At 45.5% G+C, this 13553-nt stretch overlaps 1 long non-coding RNA gene across 3 annotated transcripts; it reads left to right on the forward strand.

The window, feature by feature from the left end:
- The first annotated feature begins 28 nt into the window (after positions 1 to 28).
- Positions 29 to 11333, forward strand: LOC116741652. Of its 3 annotated transcripts, none has more exons than XR_004346225.1 (3): positions 29 to 140; positions 840 to 1121; positions 11225 to 11333. It is a non-coding gene; the product is annotated as an uncharacterized LOC116741652 (long non-coding RNA). The 3 variants fall into 3 exon arrangements; XR_004346224.1 differs by having other exon boundaries at positions 35 to 88; XR_004346226.1 differs by lacking the exon at positions 29 to 140 and adding an exon at positions 263 to 663.
- The last annotated feature ends 2220 nt before the right edge of the window (positions 11334 to 13553 follow it).

A 13553-nucleotide genomic window follows, 5' to 3' on the forward strand; every position in this document is an offset into this window, starting at 1 on the left:
TTATTCCCTGTGTTTCCCCCCCCCCCCACCCCGCCCCGTCTCTCTTCTTTGCGGGGCACCCCGGCCAGTCTGAACCGGTTGTGACTGAGTGAGCAGGGAAGGAGAAGGAGGCGGAGGAGATGGAGGTGGAAAGGCGGGCGGTAGGGGCGCTGCTCCCGCTCTCGCGGCTCCCGGCCATGCTGGGCCGGCCAGGAGGAGGGAGGGCACTGCGGGGGCCGCTGCCCGGGCCCAGGTCCGGCCCGGAGCCACCAAGGCCGCGGGAGAGCGGGGCACCGCCGTCCACGGGCCCTCTCGGTGCGCGCACGAGCGCGTCCCCCAGCGCCGCTGCGCCCCGCCGCCCACCGCGTGCCCGCGCCGGCCCGCCCAGGATAGTGTGCATTTGGAGGGAGCCCGGGTCTGAGGATGAGTGCGAGTCTCCCCGGGTCTCCCAAGTTCCTGGACGGCAGGGCGCCCTCCTGGCCGGAGCTGTATCCCCAGATGGCAGTGATCCCAGAGAGACGGGCACCAGAACTTTGTGGAGTCGGTGCTCCTGGGCAGTGAGGAGTGAGGATGTCAAGTGCTGCCCTTTGTGACAGCTCTGTGGGAAAGGGGGGCGCCCCTGAAGTGCACTTAGTGTGCTGAGGGAGAGAGGCTGCATCTGAGGACGTTTAGTCTGTATGGCAGGTGAGCTGTACTAACAGTACACTCCTATCTTTAGCTGAAAGGTAATGAGCGTGAGTGCTGAGATTCCCACAGTCACTGCGGCAGACTGGGGACAGTCCATAGGTGGGTACCTAGGGCTTACCAGGTGTGGCAACCCCGTAAAGTGATGTGCACTTTTTGTGTTCCTGCATATATAGGTCTTTCTGAGAAGGGACACCATATCTTCTACCAGCTTCTCAGAGGGGGCTGGGACCACCCATCACCGAAATGAACATTTCCTTTAGACACTGAACCTCCTCTAATTCTGACCTAGACAGAGACCCTACACCTTGCAAAGGGTTGGTTTCTGAAGTCCAAATGAAGCTGCATAAGCTTCCTGAGCCGCGGTTTTTCATCTTGCACGTGTCCAGAAGTCTATGTGAGATGAAAGTTCCCAAAACACCTGTGGACCCTGGCCACGCCGGCGAGTGTTCTTACAGGTAGGAAAATAGCAGTTCATCTATTCGTCTCACATCATTCCTTTCCAGTCAATTTACCGCCTTCCATTCAGGTTATGGGGAAAAGAATGGCCAGTGCTAGTTGATACTATTTTGTTTTGTCCTCAGAGGGAAAAAAGTAACAGTAAGAATCAGAGGAAGGTGGTCCCAGAAATAGTTTCTGGAAGGAAAAATGGAGAGGGGATACAATGGGGGCTTCTCATCCTCTTCTATTTCTGACCTGGTTTGCGGTTACTCAAGTGTGTTCACTTTGTAATAATGCATTGACCTGTACACTGATCATTTGTGTACTTTTCTCTACTTGTTTTGATAAAAGATATTTTTAGAAAGCTTTTTCTTTGATTCAGATACCCCCTAACCACCTGAGCAAATATCTTGATAGTTGGTCGAACCAATCAATGTATATGAAATTACATTTGGGGGACAGGGAAACCCTGCTTGAAAAATATTTCTGTGTTCACCAGTGGGTTTCTGAAGTTGCCATGTCCCTGTTCTCATCTCCACCGAGTTTTCCCAGATTTCTTATAAAGAGAATGTATGACCAGCATTCCCATGTTTGCTCAGACAGTCCACGCCTATCAACTGAGAACTGAAAATTAGCTCATTCTTACACACAGCATGGTTCCAACTTTAGTGTAAGACTGAATTCCGGGGTCAAAAACTCAAAATGGCTGGGGGTCCAGACTCATAATGTCGTGAATGATGTGGGCAGAATGCAGCCTGGAGAAGGCAGGGAGCGTGGAAGCTGGCTGGCTGCTGGAGGGGGGGCAGGGGGGGAGGCGCCCGTTGGCTTAGGAAATTATTGCCTGCCTGGAATGTGAAAATTGCCTCCACCTTCCTGTGAAGGTTTTTTGTTCAGTCACACCTCAGCAGAGCATTTAGACACACGAGAGAACTCAGAAATCTAGTCCAACCTCGACACTTTACCTATGAATGGAATTTGACCCAGAGAAGCCACGGATGAGTTCCTGATCAACCCCTGCCCCAGGACAGAGCGGGGCTGGGGAGCGGGTTTTGGCAGAGAGAGACTGTGCTACACCAGTACCTCTCAAAGCAATCTCAAGTGGCTGAGTGTTGTTAGCTCCATTTCACAGAGAAGGAAACTGGAGTTGAGAGGGTTGTTACTCGCTAAATCTCTCAATCGGTAAAGACCAGAATGACCTCTCAACCACCCAGAGGTTTTATCCCCGGTGACATGAAGATGCAAGATCTGTTTGTGAGGCGAGGGTCAGAGAAGTTCAGTACTGCTGGCTCTACAGCTCTGTGCAGCCCCTGCCCTTCTGGGTCTCTCTTGGACCCAGAAGTTGATGCACTTTCAACAAGGTGGAGTGAGAGGAAAAGGTGGGTCATGAAATAAACCGGATTTAAATGAGCCTCCCTTGGGAGGCAAGAGACCTAAGGGAAAGCATTTCAAGAAAAATGCATACAGAGGTGGTACCCTGAAGGAAGGCACTTGTTTTTTTGCCTTGTTAGTTATCATTTGGGGCATTTGTTAAGAAGTCTGTGATTTGTTAAATATTCTAAGGTCCCCCCCTTCTTAGACTATATGCTACCTGAAGCTTTTAGAGAATAAGACAGAAATTAACCTAAAATCGCTCTGCGGTCCTCAGCCCCGCAAGGGAGCCAGAAACATGGAGGACAGAGGCAGGCACTGGTTGGTAGGGGAGAGTGAGGACATTTGCACAGCCCCTGAGATGCCAGTCCAGTGCCTGCCCGGCTGACCGGACTTCCCTTCCTGACTTAGGACATCAGGGCAGGTTCCTTCTCTTTTGTACGTCTTGTTCTTCCCCTGTTGATGAATGGCAGCACAGCTACACAGACACTACACTTTGACATAAAAATAACTTAAAAAAATAGACTTTAGAGTTTTTACAGCAGTTAGCTCAGAGATCTGAAGATCATGCTATTAATTCCCTTTCATTCACTCATCCTCTAACAGATAAAAGATCAGAAAACAGTAGAAGTGGATTAATCCTTCCCCCTCGTGCTTACAGAGCTTTTGTTGAAAAAGACAAATTTTCAAATGTCAAAAATGACCTTAAAGACACACTATATCAATTTTTTTCTTGCAACTCTCCAGAATATTGTTTCATCTTTTTCTTGCCTTTTCTTTCATCATGCTATCTGGCTTAAACGATTTTTAATCTTAGAGGAAGGCGGGGAAGAGGAATACATGCTATTCTTTGAGTGCCTGGTAATTGCCAAGAACTATGCAGTCTCATAACCACAAAGCAATCTCATGTGGTTAAGTATCATTATCTTCATTTTATAGATGAGGAAACTGGAATTTAGAGAGGTTAAGTTACTTGCTGAGTCACTCAGTTGGTAAGTGATGGAGTGAGATTCAGGCCCTGGTCTGGCTAATTGCTAAGCCTGTGCTGTTCCCAGTCTACCTTAGAAAAATGAGTCAAGGCGGGTACAAGCTAATGGAGCACTGTCTTCTCACTTGTATTAACTCATCTAAGGCTCACAGTAAACCTAAAAAGTAGGTGCTCTTATTATCATCCACGTTTTGCCAGTGATGAAAATGACTAGGAGGAAGTTAAATAATTTGACCCCAGTCACACAGTTAATGAGGGGCAGGCTAGGTTCAAATGCAGACATCCAGGCTACAGAGGGCCATGCTCTGAACCACCACCCTGTCTCATGAAAATGGAAATGAGAGATGTAAAATTACATGGAATATGCATCTCCGTCTGTGTGTGTGTGTGGACACATATACACACTTTCCACTTTACATCCTTCCGACCTGCATTGCTTGGTTTCAAGGCCATAGCCGAAAACACCCTACGTCTTCACGAATACTGTTTCTGAAACACCCAGTTTATCTCCAGGTGTTGGACTGACAGCATCTGTAAAGTGCTCGTTGTCTGTCTGCACAGCGAAACTATAAACTCCCAACAGCAGGTACCAGATGTGTCCTGTTCATCACTATTCTCTAGAGCACAGTGGCAGCAAGAATAGAACTTTGTTTAGTGAGCTTTCATTGACTGAAGGAATGAAGAAATGAATGATCAAACAATCAAAGGAATGAATGCATGCTCGGCTGCACCGCATAGCATGTGGGATCTTAGCTCCCGGACCAGGGATCGAACCCATGCCCCATGCATTGGAAGGCAGAGTCTTAACCACTGGACCACCCGGAAGTCCCTCTGAGTAATATTTTTGCTACAGTAGATCACTGAAATTCTTCAGTTGCCTTACTCAGCCAAGCTCTATTCTATTCTAAGTAGTTACAATCATCTCACGGAATCCCATAGAGCAACTACTTTTTACTCATCCTATAGATGGGGAATTAAGACCCCCTGAGGTTAAGGGAGCCGCCCAAAGTTGGGACACCAAAGCGGCAGAGACAGGAGGTAAATACAGGCGGTGTGAGCCTAGCATGCCCACTGGTAAGGCTAGGCTGTGTGGCCCCTTACTGTGCTTGTTCATAGCTCTAGCCCAGGATCGACCGCCGTGCTTGACACATAGTAGACCCTCCATAAACGTGTTGAAGAAGAGAAGGAGGAAATTCCCTCATGTGTCCAGGACACTTTAAGGCCATTTCCCACATCTGAATTCACTCATGGCATCGTGTATCTTACAACTTCAACTTGTATGATCTACGATGTAATCATACTAGATAATAGATGACCGCGGAAGGGTTTCCTTCCAGAGGTAGGCTGCCCAGTTCAAATGTATCAGTGGTTCCAGTTTCTTCTTGTGAAAATACAGGTGCAACTGATAAATGTTATTTTAAACTATCATAAGACCATTGAATTGAATCTTTTAGGAAGCAGTGCCAATTTTCTAAATATGCCTCTGCCTCAGTGTCTGACTTACGTGCACTACATAACAGAGTTTCAGACAGCTCCAAACGATATTTCAGGTCAACATGGCAAGCTTTGGCCTTCTTGTCTTCTTCATTACATGACACGGGAGAAAGAGCATGACCTCTACTCCATGTTCAGGGTCTCTGCACTCCAAAATCTGTGGACAGTCCAAATACTTTGCTCCATGGTTTCGGCATGGAAACATTTTTTGGGTCACCTATTCAATATGCTACAACTTTGGTTTGTTGGGTAAAATTCAGAAGATGGTGACTAACCCATGAGACAAAAGTTATAAAGAAAAAATGTAAAGTCAAACATGTTCCATAAGAACATTTGAATAGAGATGGAAATTGATGAATTGATGAATGAATTTCCTCCATCCACCTCCCCACCAGGGCTGTGCTCACACAGAAAGGTATGCTCACCCCTATATCCCTACCACCCACCGCAGTGTAAAGCTTCTTATACTTCCCCATCAAAGTGCTTGGGATTATCTATAATTAGATATTTAATGCAATGTGGACAACATTAAAGGAATAAACAAGAGACACCCATACTAGACGGTGGGAAGTGATTACTGCTCCTGGACTTTGAGTAACAAAGGGAAGACCTAGTGTTACCAGTGCCTGGAGAGCAGAACCTGCAAAGGAGGGACCACCCAAAGGGAGTAGGAATTGGGAAGAGAGATCATTTTATTGCCAGAGACGAAGAGTCAAAGTGACTGTGGAGAGAATACCCCTACCTCTCTCTTTGCTCTCAAATCGCTTGGTGGCACCTACCATTGGTCAAAGCCAGGCAGAAACCAGGCACCGGGGGAGCCCAGGAAATGCTGCCCACAAGGGGTCAGCCTCCTGGGCACAAAGCAGGGCAATGAAGGAAGACATTGGATTGAGCTGGGGACAGCGGCAAAGAGAGAATGACCAGGCACCGTGCTGATTACTTTGCATACTTGTATATATCCCTATGAGGGAGGTACCGTTTCCCTCATTTTACAGACGAAAAAACAGAGGTACGCAATTTCAACCAAGACTGTCTTTACTCTAGATTCTGTGCTCTTAATCATTTATGCTGTGTCAGGCATTATATGAAAACAAAGGGTTTTGCAATCTAGGAGACTGTCAGGTGAATAATCACTAGAATGTGCTAAGTACCTCCGTCAGGGTACTTGTGCTACCTTAAGAGAACAGAGAGGCAGAAACACTGCTTGGGTTGAGAAGGGGGCATTCCAAGACTGCGGGAAGAGCGTTTGCAGAGTCTTAATGGAGTAAAAGACTCCCAGGCTAGGGAACTACAGTGGATAATTACAAATGATTCAAGGTCAGAGTACTTGTAGGAAGTGGGAAGTAAACAGGAACAGGGCTTTTGATCGTTAGCAACAGCTCCCATCTCTTGGCAGGACAGCATAAACGGAGAACCCAGGACTCCGGTCCACTTGGAGATCTAACTGGCAGGGGCTACACTGCTTCGTCAGGAAATGAATGGGCTCTGTCTTATTTTCTCCATCCTTGCAGGGTTTTGTTCAGGATTCAAATTCCCAGAAGAGAAAGTGTGACTGGCCCGGTTTGGGCAATGTAACCATCTCACTCAGAGAAAGACAAGACACTTTTGAGAGGACTCTCCAAAAGCAAATTGGGATGTTGACTAGCCTAAACACAATAAATGTCCTCTACAGTGGGTTAGACCCCGTGTCTTTATATGGAGGCATTCTCCAGGAAGCAAAGAGGAACCACTGAAGGATTCTAAACAGTGGATGACATGGTTGGCTTTGTGTTTCAAAACCATCACTCTTAGAAACCACGTTGGAAGATGGACTGGGAGAGAAAGTGGTCAGAGGCTGATTTAACAGCTGAGGCAAAAATATGTATTTGAAAATCTAACACCTAGAGAATTTTGAAATAAGGGGACCAATCTGAGAGATTAAGAAGTGCCATGTAACTGATGGGTGTGGGGATTAGTGGAAAGAAAGGTTGGGGATGGATTCCGGGTTTCCCATAAGAGCTTAGAAAGAATTGCTGTAAAATTAAGGGAAGTGTGCCTCCCACTGCAGGATCCTCTAGAATAGTCCAAATTTCAAATATTGAATCTCATTCTTGTAATAAAACATAAAAACAATTCCAAGAAACTCCAATTTAAAATATATTTCCAAGATTTCTTTTGCAGTTGGATATGGTGGCAAGTTCTTTTGTCTGACTCAAATTTCCTGATCTATGGTTTGGATAATATGATCATAGGTAGGTGAACATATGCAACAGAAACAAAGAGCAAGAAACCTATTCAATACCAGTACAGTGAGTAGTGGTACGTGCAAAGTACACGCCAAAGTTTTACTGGAAAAAGGCTTGTCCTCACCGAGAAGAGTCAGTGTTGATTATTAGGTTAAAGTGACCTTAGGGGCTTCCCTGGTGGCGCAGTGGTTGAGAGTCCGCCTACCGATGCAGGGGACACGGGATCGTGCCCCGGTCCGCGAAGATCCCACATGCCGCGGAGCGGCTGGGTCCGTGAGCCATGGCCGCTGAGCCTGCGCGTCCAGAGCCTGTGCTCCACAACGGGAGAGGCCGCGACGGTGAGGGGCCCGCGTACCGCACAAAAAAAAAAAAAAAAAAAAAAAAGTGACCTTAGAAAGAAGGGGCCACATCCTTTGGCAACGAAAAGCAAACATCAGTCAAACCCCAGATGTACAGCTGGCTCAGACAGAGGCATGCCAACAGCTCTAATATCCACAACCAAATCCATCAGTCTGTATGTAAAGAGAAACCACTACATTTCTAAATCTAGAGTGGCATGACCCACAGTATAAATACTTGGATTGATCACACAGATGCTGGCACCCACCAAGTGCAAGCTGAATTAACTCTCAACATCATGGACAACAATAATTGTGGGCATTTCCTTCCATGAACCTGGTCCTCCAGACATCCTTGGAGGCTCAGAGAGGCTGCTTTTTGAGTATTTCAGCACTCAAGATACTTTGCGTCCTGATTATTTCTCTTAGTTACACGCGGTCGTGCATGTTCTTTTGAGACTACTGAATTTGAATCAGAGTCTTAGAACTAGTCAAGAGGCCTTGAAGATCAGCAGGTAGAACCTCACACTTGCTGTAGCATTTAATCTACTAATTTTTCCGATGAAGAAACAGAGGCTCCAAGAGGTTGAATAATAAGAGGTGGAGAGAATAGAGGATAAAAACACACAACTTGAAGCCTACTGATTAGCTCTGTAACCTTGAAGAGGTTCCTTCTCCTCCCTGTGCCCGTTTCCTCATCTGTAAAAGTGGGAGAATGATACCTATCTCATATGGTAGTTGAGAAGAATCAGTGAATTAAACCACATAAAGTGCTGCAAATAGCCTAACATAATAAGCATTATACAAGTGCTTGTATTCATGAATATACCAAAGAACCCCACTACAACTGGGAATCTGATCCTACCTTTCCTCTACACAATTAGAAGAAGAAAATTCTACCCACTGACAAATTTACAGTGATTACAAATAGCTGTCATATACAATATCCTTTAAGGACGTCTCATTAAAACCTGCATCTGAGTTCTTGAAATTCACTCAAGAAGAGCTCCTATAGTGACAAGCAGGTATGATAACCAGCCCAGGAAATCCACAAAGCTCAGTGACACACCAAGTCTGAAAATTAACCTTTTTACCAAGTAGACCTGAATCTCTCCTCAGGGTCGCCCGCACCCCACACCACACCAGTATTTCTACAACTTGGGTCCATCTTCTGTCAACTATGGTCTTAACGAACTGAAAGGCTGGATTTTGACTTAGATGTCATTCTTGGCAAGGCTGTTAGTTCAACTTTTCTTTGGCTGGTCAAGATGATTTTTCAACAAGTTCTTTAGCCCACAGTGTTACAGTATACCACCAAAGAAATCAAGAAATGAATATTGCTGTGGGTGGGAAAAGAAAGACCAAATGGAACTCCTGCCACACTGATAATTATCATCTACAAGGTGTTTGATTCACTAAGTGTGGCAAAAGAGTATATTTTATAAGAAGTTTGCAGCTGCTGAATACCAAAGGCCAAAAACTCAATCTGCAAAGAGACTGCTTATGAGCTATGAGGATCATTAGCACATGACAAATAGAGTGAACTTCCTAGAATCGGAGACAGCACAGAAAATATCCAGCCCCTTGAACATGCCTGGCTTAGAGTAGGTATCCGGTGAAAATTAGCTGAATAAATCTAATTGCCATCAATGAAAAAATATCTCATATTAACTTGGATCTTTATTAATGGGACCTAAGGTACTTGAAAGAAATGTGAGGAATTTCTTATGTAATTAACTCTGATATGAAATGGGTAAAAAGGAGCCCAAAGAATGAGCTCTGATTGCTCGATAGCGTAAAATAGAGATTTAAAGAAAACAGATGAAGTTTTAAAACTCAAGAGGAAAGGAGCAAATATTTTCATTTTAACCTTTATTTCATGACCTACCGTGTAATATTTGAAATCCTGAGGATTATCAGGGTGACAAAAATGTTCTTGTTCCTTTAGAGATCAAGAGAAACCTTTTCAAGGATTATAGATGTGGGTCATCTGCTTTGTAAAATAGTCTAGCAGTTCCTCAGAAGTTGAAAGGAAGAGTCACCATATGACCCAATAATCCCACAAGTTGGTGTATACACAAAAGAAATGAAAACATATGCCCTTGCAAGAATTGGTACGAGTGTTCGTAGCAGCATTATTCATAATTGACAGAAATAAAAACAATGCGGGGCGTCCCTGGTGGCGCAGTGGTTGAGAGTCCGCCTGCCGATGCCGGGAACAGGGGTTCATGCCCCGGTCCGGGAGGATCCCACGTGCCGTGGACAGGCTGGGCCCCTGAGCCATGGCTGCTGGGTCTGCACGTCAGAGCCTGTGCTCTGCAACGGGAGAGGCCACGACAGTGAGAGGCCCGTGTACCAGAATTAAATAAATAAATAAATAAATAATAAATTAAAAAAATAAAAACAATGTGAATAACCATCTACTGATCAATGGATAAATAATATATGGTATATCCATGCAATGGAATATTATTTGGCCATTAAGAAGCCAGGCACAAAAGGCTATACATTGTGTGATTCTTTTTATATGAAATTCCCACATGAAAAGTAGATTAGTATTGCCTAGGGCTGGCGGGAGGGGTGGTTGGGGGCAGGTTAGGTTGAGGGAAAATCGGGAGTAACTGCTCATGGGGATTAATGGGTATGGGGTTTCTTTTTAGGGTGATAAAATTGTTCCAAATTCATTGTGGTAATAGTTGCACAGCTCTGTAAATATACTAAAAAATCATTGAATTGTACATTTCAAATAGATTAATTGTATGGTATATGAACTATATGTCAATAAGGCTGCTGTTAAAATAAGCTACAGCAGATGCAGTTTTAGCTCTGCTTACAGTTTTTAAAAAGCGGTCCTAAAAACACAGCTTTTTCATTCATCTAGTAGAGCCATGAAGGTCCCTAGCATCATGACAAGTTAGGGGCCAGACATGATCAGCCTGGAATAATCATGGAAAAATTGCAACCCCTGGAGAGAGGATTCCTTGTTTAAATAAAGTTGTGATGTGTACCATACAAAGGACACAGAACATCAGAGAGTCTCACATTCTCTCCTTATTCTGCCGTGAGAAAGTTTCCCTAAACCAGAGAAGTTGTGTAGAAGCTAAATTTTTATCAATCCTACAAAATTAACTCCCCACTTCTTCACTAAGCTGTAGTCACACTGGCCTTCCTAAGGGTTTGCTGAGCTCCACCTAGCGCAGTGCCTTTGTACCTGCTGTTCTTCCTGCAGGAAGTCCTCACTTGTCCCCAGATCTCCACCTGGCTAGCTCCTCATCAGTCAAGCCTCTGCTCCATTGTCGCCTTCTCAGGAAAAGCGCCTTAGCTCCTCCTAATTAAAATATTCTTCCCCCACAGAAACCCTCTCTGCCATGGGTCCAGTTCATTTTCTGCACAGCATTTGGGACTATCTGAAACTCTCACGTGCTTATCAGTTTGTTGTCCGCCTCCCCCCCCCCCCCCCCCCCCCCCGGCAGAAGGGCACAAAAGCCTTTCCGTGTCCCCCATTTCTTGATTACAGGAAATAGGCTTCATTCAGCCTCCACGACTTCCCTGAGTTCCAACCAGCAGCTTCAAAGAGTTGCTAATCAGGGAAGGGAGGGGATTCGGACAAGGGAGGCGCAGTCAAGTAACAATAGCGCCGCCTTGGGGCAGGGTCCTGGTTCCCCCCTCAAGGAATACACAGAATGATATCTTGGAGCTCTTTACAGATACTGAAGCCCTCACCAGGTGGTAGAAGTTAACGGTCGGCTGCCCACAAGCACATAGACCCCACACTGGTTGGAACCAGAAGTTTGATGATGCTGACTCCCAATTACCTCACCACCAACCAAGGAGAAGAACGTCCAGGAGCTGATCACGCCCTCCTCTGTGAACCATTACTATAAAACTCCTCACTAGCCCCTCCAGGTCAGGACACACAATTTTGAGGGCATGAGCCCGCTGTGGCCCCCTTTGCCTGGCAAAGCAATAAAGCTATTCTTTTTACTTCACCCAGAACTCTGCCTCTGAAAATTAATTCGGTGTCGGGGTACAGAGGCCGGATTTGGCTTCACGGACAGGGACCAAAATATTTCCCTGTGCCTACAAAGCTAGCAGATAGGCAGTGAGCGCTTGATAAAGATTTATTGAGTAAATGATCTCCACAGGGTAAGTCATAATCAACTTTGTAAACAACATCTGAAAGGTCAGCCTCTGTACCTGCCACACCTCAGACAGGAGTCCAGGGACACTGACCCTTCAGAGAACAGTCTGTAGCCACCTCCAGGCTGAAAGGGCAAAGGGCTGAGACTGAAAACCCAGTTGGCCACCAAGGACTTCCTGTGCTCCTTCACTAATCTTCCCTCACCGTGGTCCCAGGTCAGGTGGCGGAGCAGCTCTGGGGCCTTTCCTGTTGGTTTATAAATAAGTCTAGGCTCATTGCTGATCCCAGAGTGGCCTACGTGGCAACTTGCCTTCAGCTTGCTCAGTAGGACCGCTTGCAGGAAGGGCAGCAAACAATAGCCACGCAGAAGCGGCACAGAACAGCAGCCTGCATCTGTGTGGTCACGTGCACACCACGCGCTTCAGATCTTCTCTCAAAGGACCTACTGTAGAGCACAGGGAACTCTGCTCAATATTCTGCAATAACCTACATGGGAAAAGAATCTGAAAAAGAATAGATACATGTATATGTATAACTCAATCCCTTTGCTGTACACCTGAAACTAACACAACATTGTTAATCAACTCTACTCCAATATAAAATAAAAATTAAAAAAAAAAATCCCCCAAAACCTTGAACCTGGTTTCTACAGAAGCAGTTTGTCCCAATCACGCCCCAAAGTTAGGAACTGTCCATTCTGACTCAGAATGGCTATCTGGCTTAGTTTTCTTGTAAGTTATTTCATTCGAGTGAACACTTAAAGAATCACTAATGCTTCATCAACTGTAGAGTACTTGTCACTCAATTCCAGAAAACTCGTGTTTACCTAACCCAGGCTGCATACATACGTATACGCCGTGGACATTGTTGCCATTTAGGAAAACAATCCTTTTCCAATCCTGCGGAAGGTAGTCACAGGTCCCTTACTTCACAGAGCTACTCCTGTCTTCTTGATGTTTATAACAACATCTTAGAGTTCTAGGACTCCTTTCTGTTATCTATCTCCCTGTAAGTATCAGTCCAGTTCATTTAAGAGTCACAGTGTTTCTATGTGATACATGAAGCTGATGGTGTTAATGCCACTTCTGTTTTTTTCTTGGTTCTGTTTTAACAGGAGGAGTAGCAGACCCAGAGAGGTTAAGCAACTTGCCCCGAGGTCACATACCTGTTCAGTGCCAAACAGTAGGAACACTGAGTCCGTGAGCTTCCCTCCACATCAGCACTTCTCAATGCATCTGAACCACTGGGGAATCTGGTTACGGTGCAGATTCTGAATTCAGCAGCTCTGGGGGATTGCGGGGGGCGGGGGGACCAGGATTCTGCATGTTTCCCAAGCTCCCAGGAGTTGCTGCTTGTGGTGGCCCTCAGAACACTTTTCATCACACCCTTCACAACACCCCAGGCATGTCCATCCTAATACTTCCCCCAGTGGCCGTTGCGCTATTTGGGTATTCATTCATTTCCCCCACTAACCTATGAGCTCCAGGAGAGCATGAACTATGTTGTATTCACTGGTTTGACCTGGGCGCCCAGCACCACACGTGCCAAAAAGGAACTGAACAAATATTTTTGAAGAGTGGAGGAAAAGTGACCTATTTCCAATGACAAAGCCACGTCGACTGCATATTAAGAGTCTGATTTCTTATACAAAACAGAAACAGACTTAGAAAACAAGCTTATGGTTACCAAAGGGGAAAGGTGGGAAGGGAGGGATCAACTGGGAGCTTGGGATTGCCATATACACACCACTATATTTAAAATAGATAACCAACAAGGACCTACTGTATAGCACAGGGAACTCTGCTCAGTACTCTGTAATAACCTAAATGGGAAAAGAATTTGAAAAAGAATAGATATATGTATAACTGAATCACTTTGCTGTACACCTGAAACAC

This window comes from Phocoena sinus, chromosome 16 (assembly GCF_008692025.1).
Source record: "Phocoena sinus isolate mPhoSin1 chromosome 16, mPhoSin1.pri, whole genome shotgun sequence".
In the NCBI taxonomy this organism is placed as follows: domain Eukaryota; kingdom Metazoa; phylum Chordata; class Mammalia; order Artiodactyla; family Phocoenidae; genus Phocoena; species Phocoena sinus.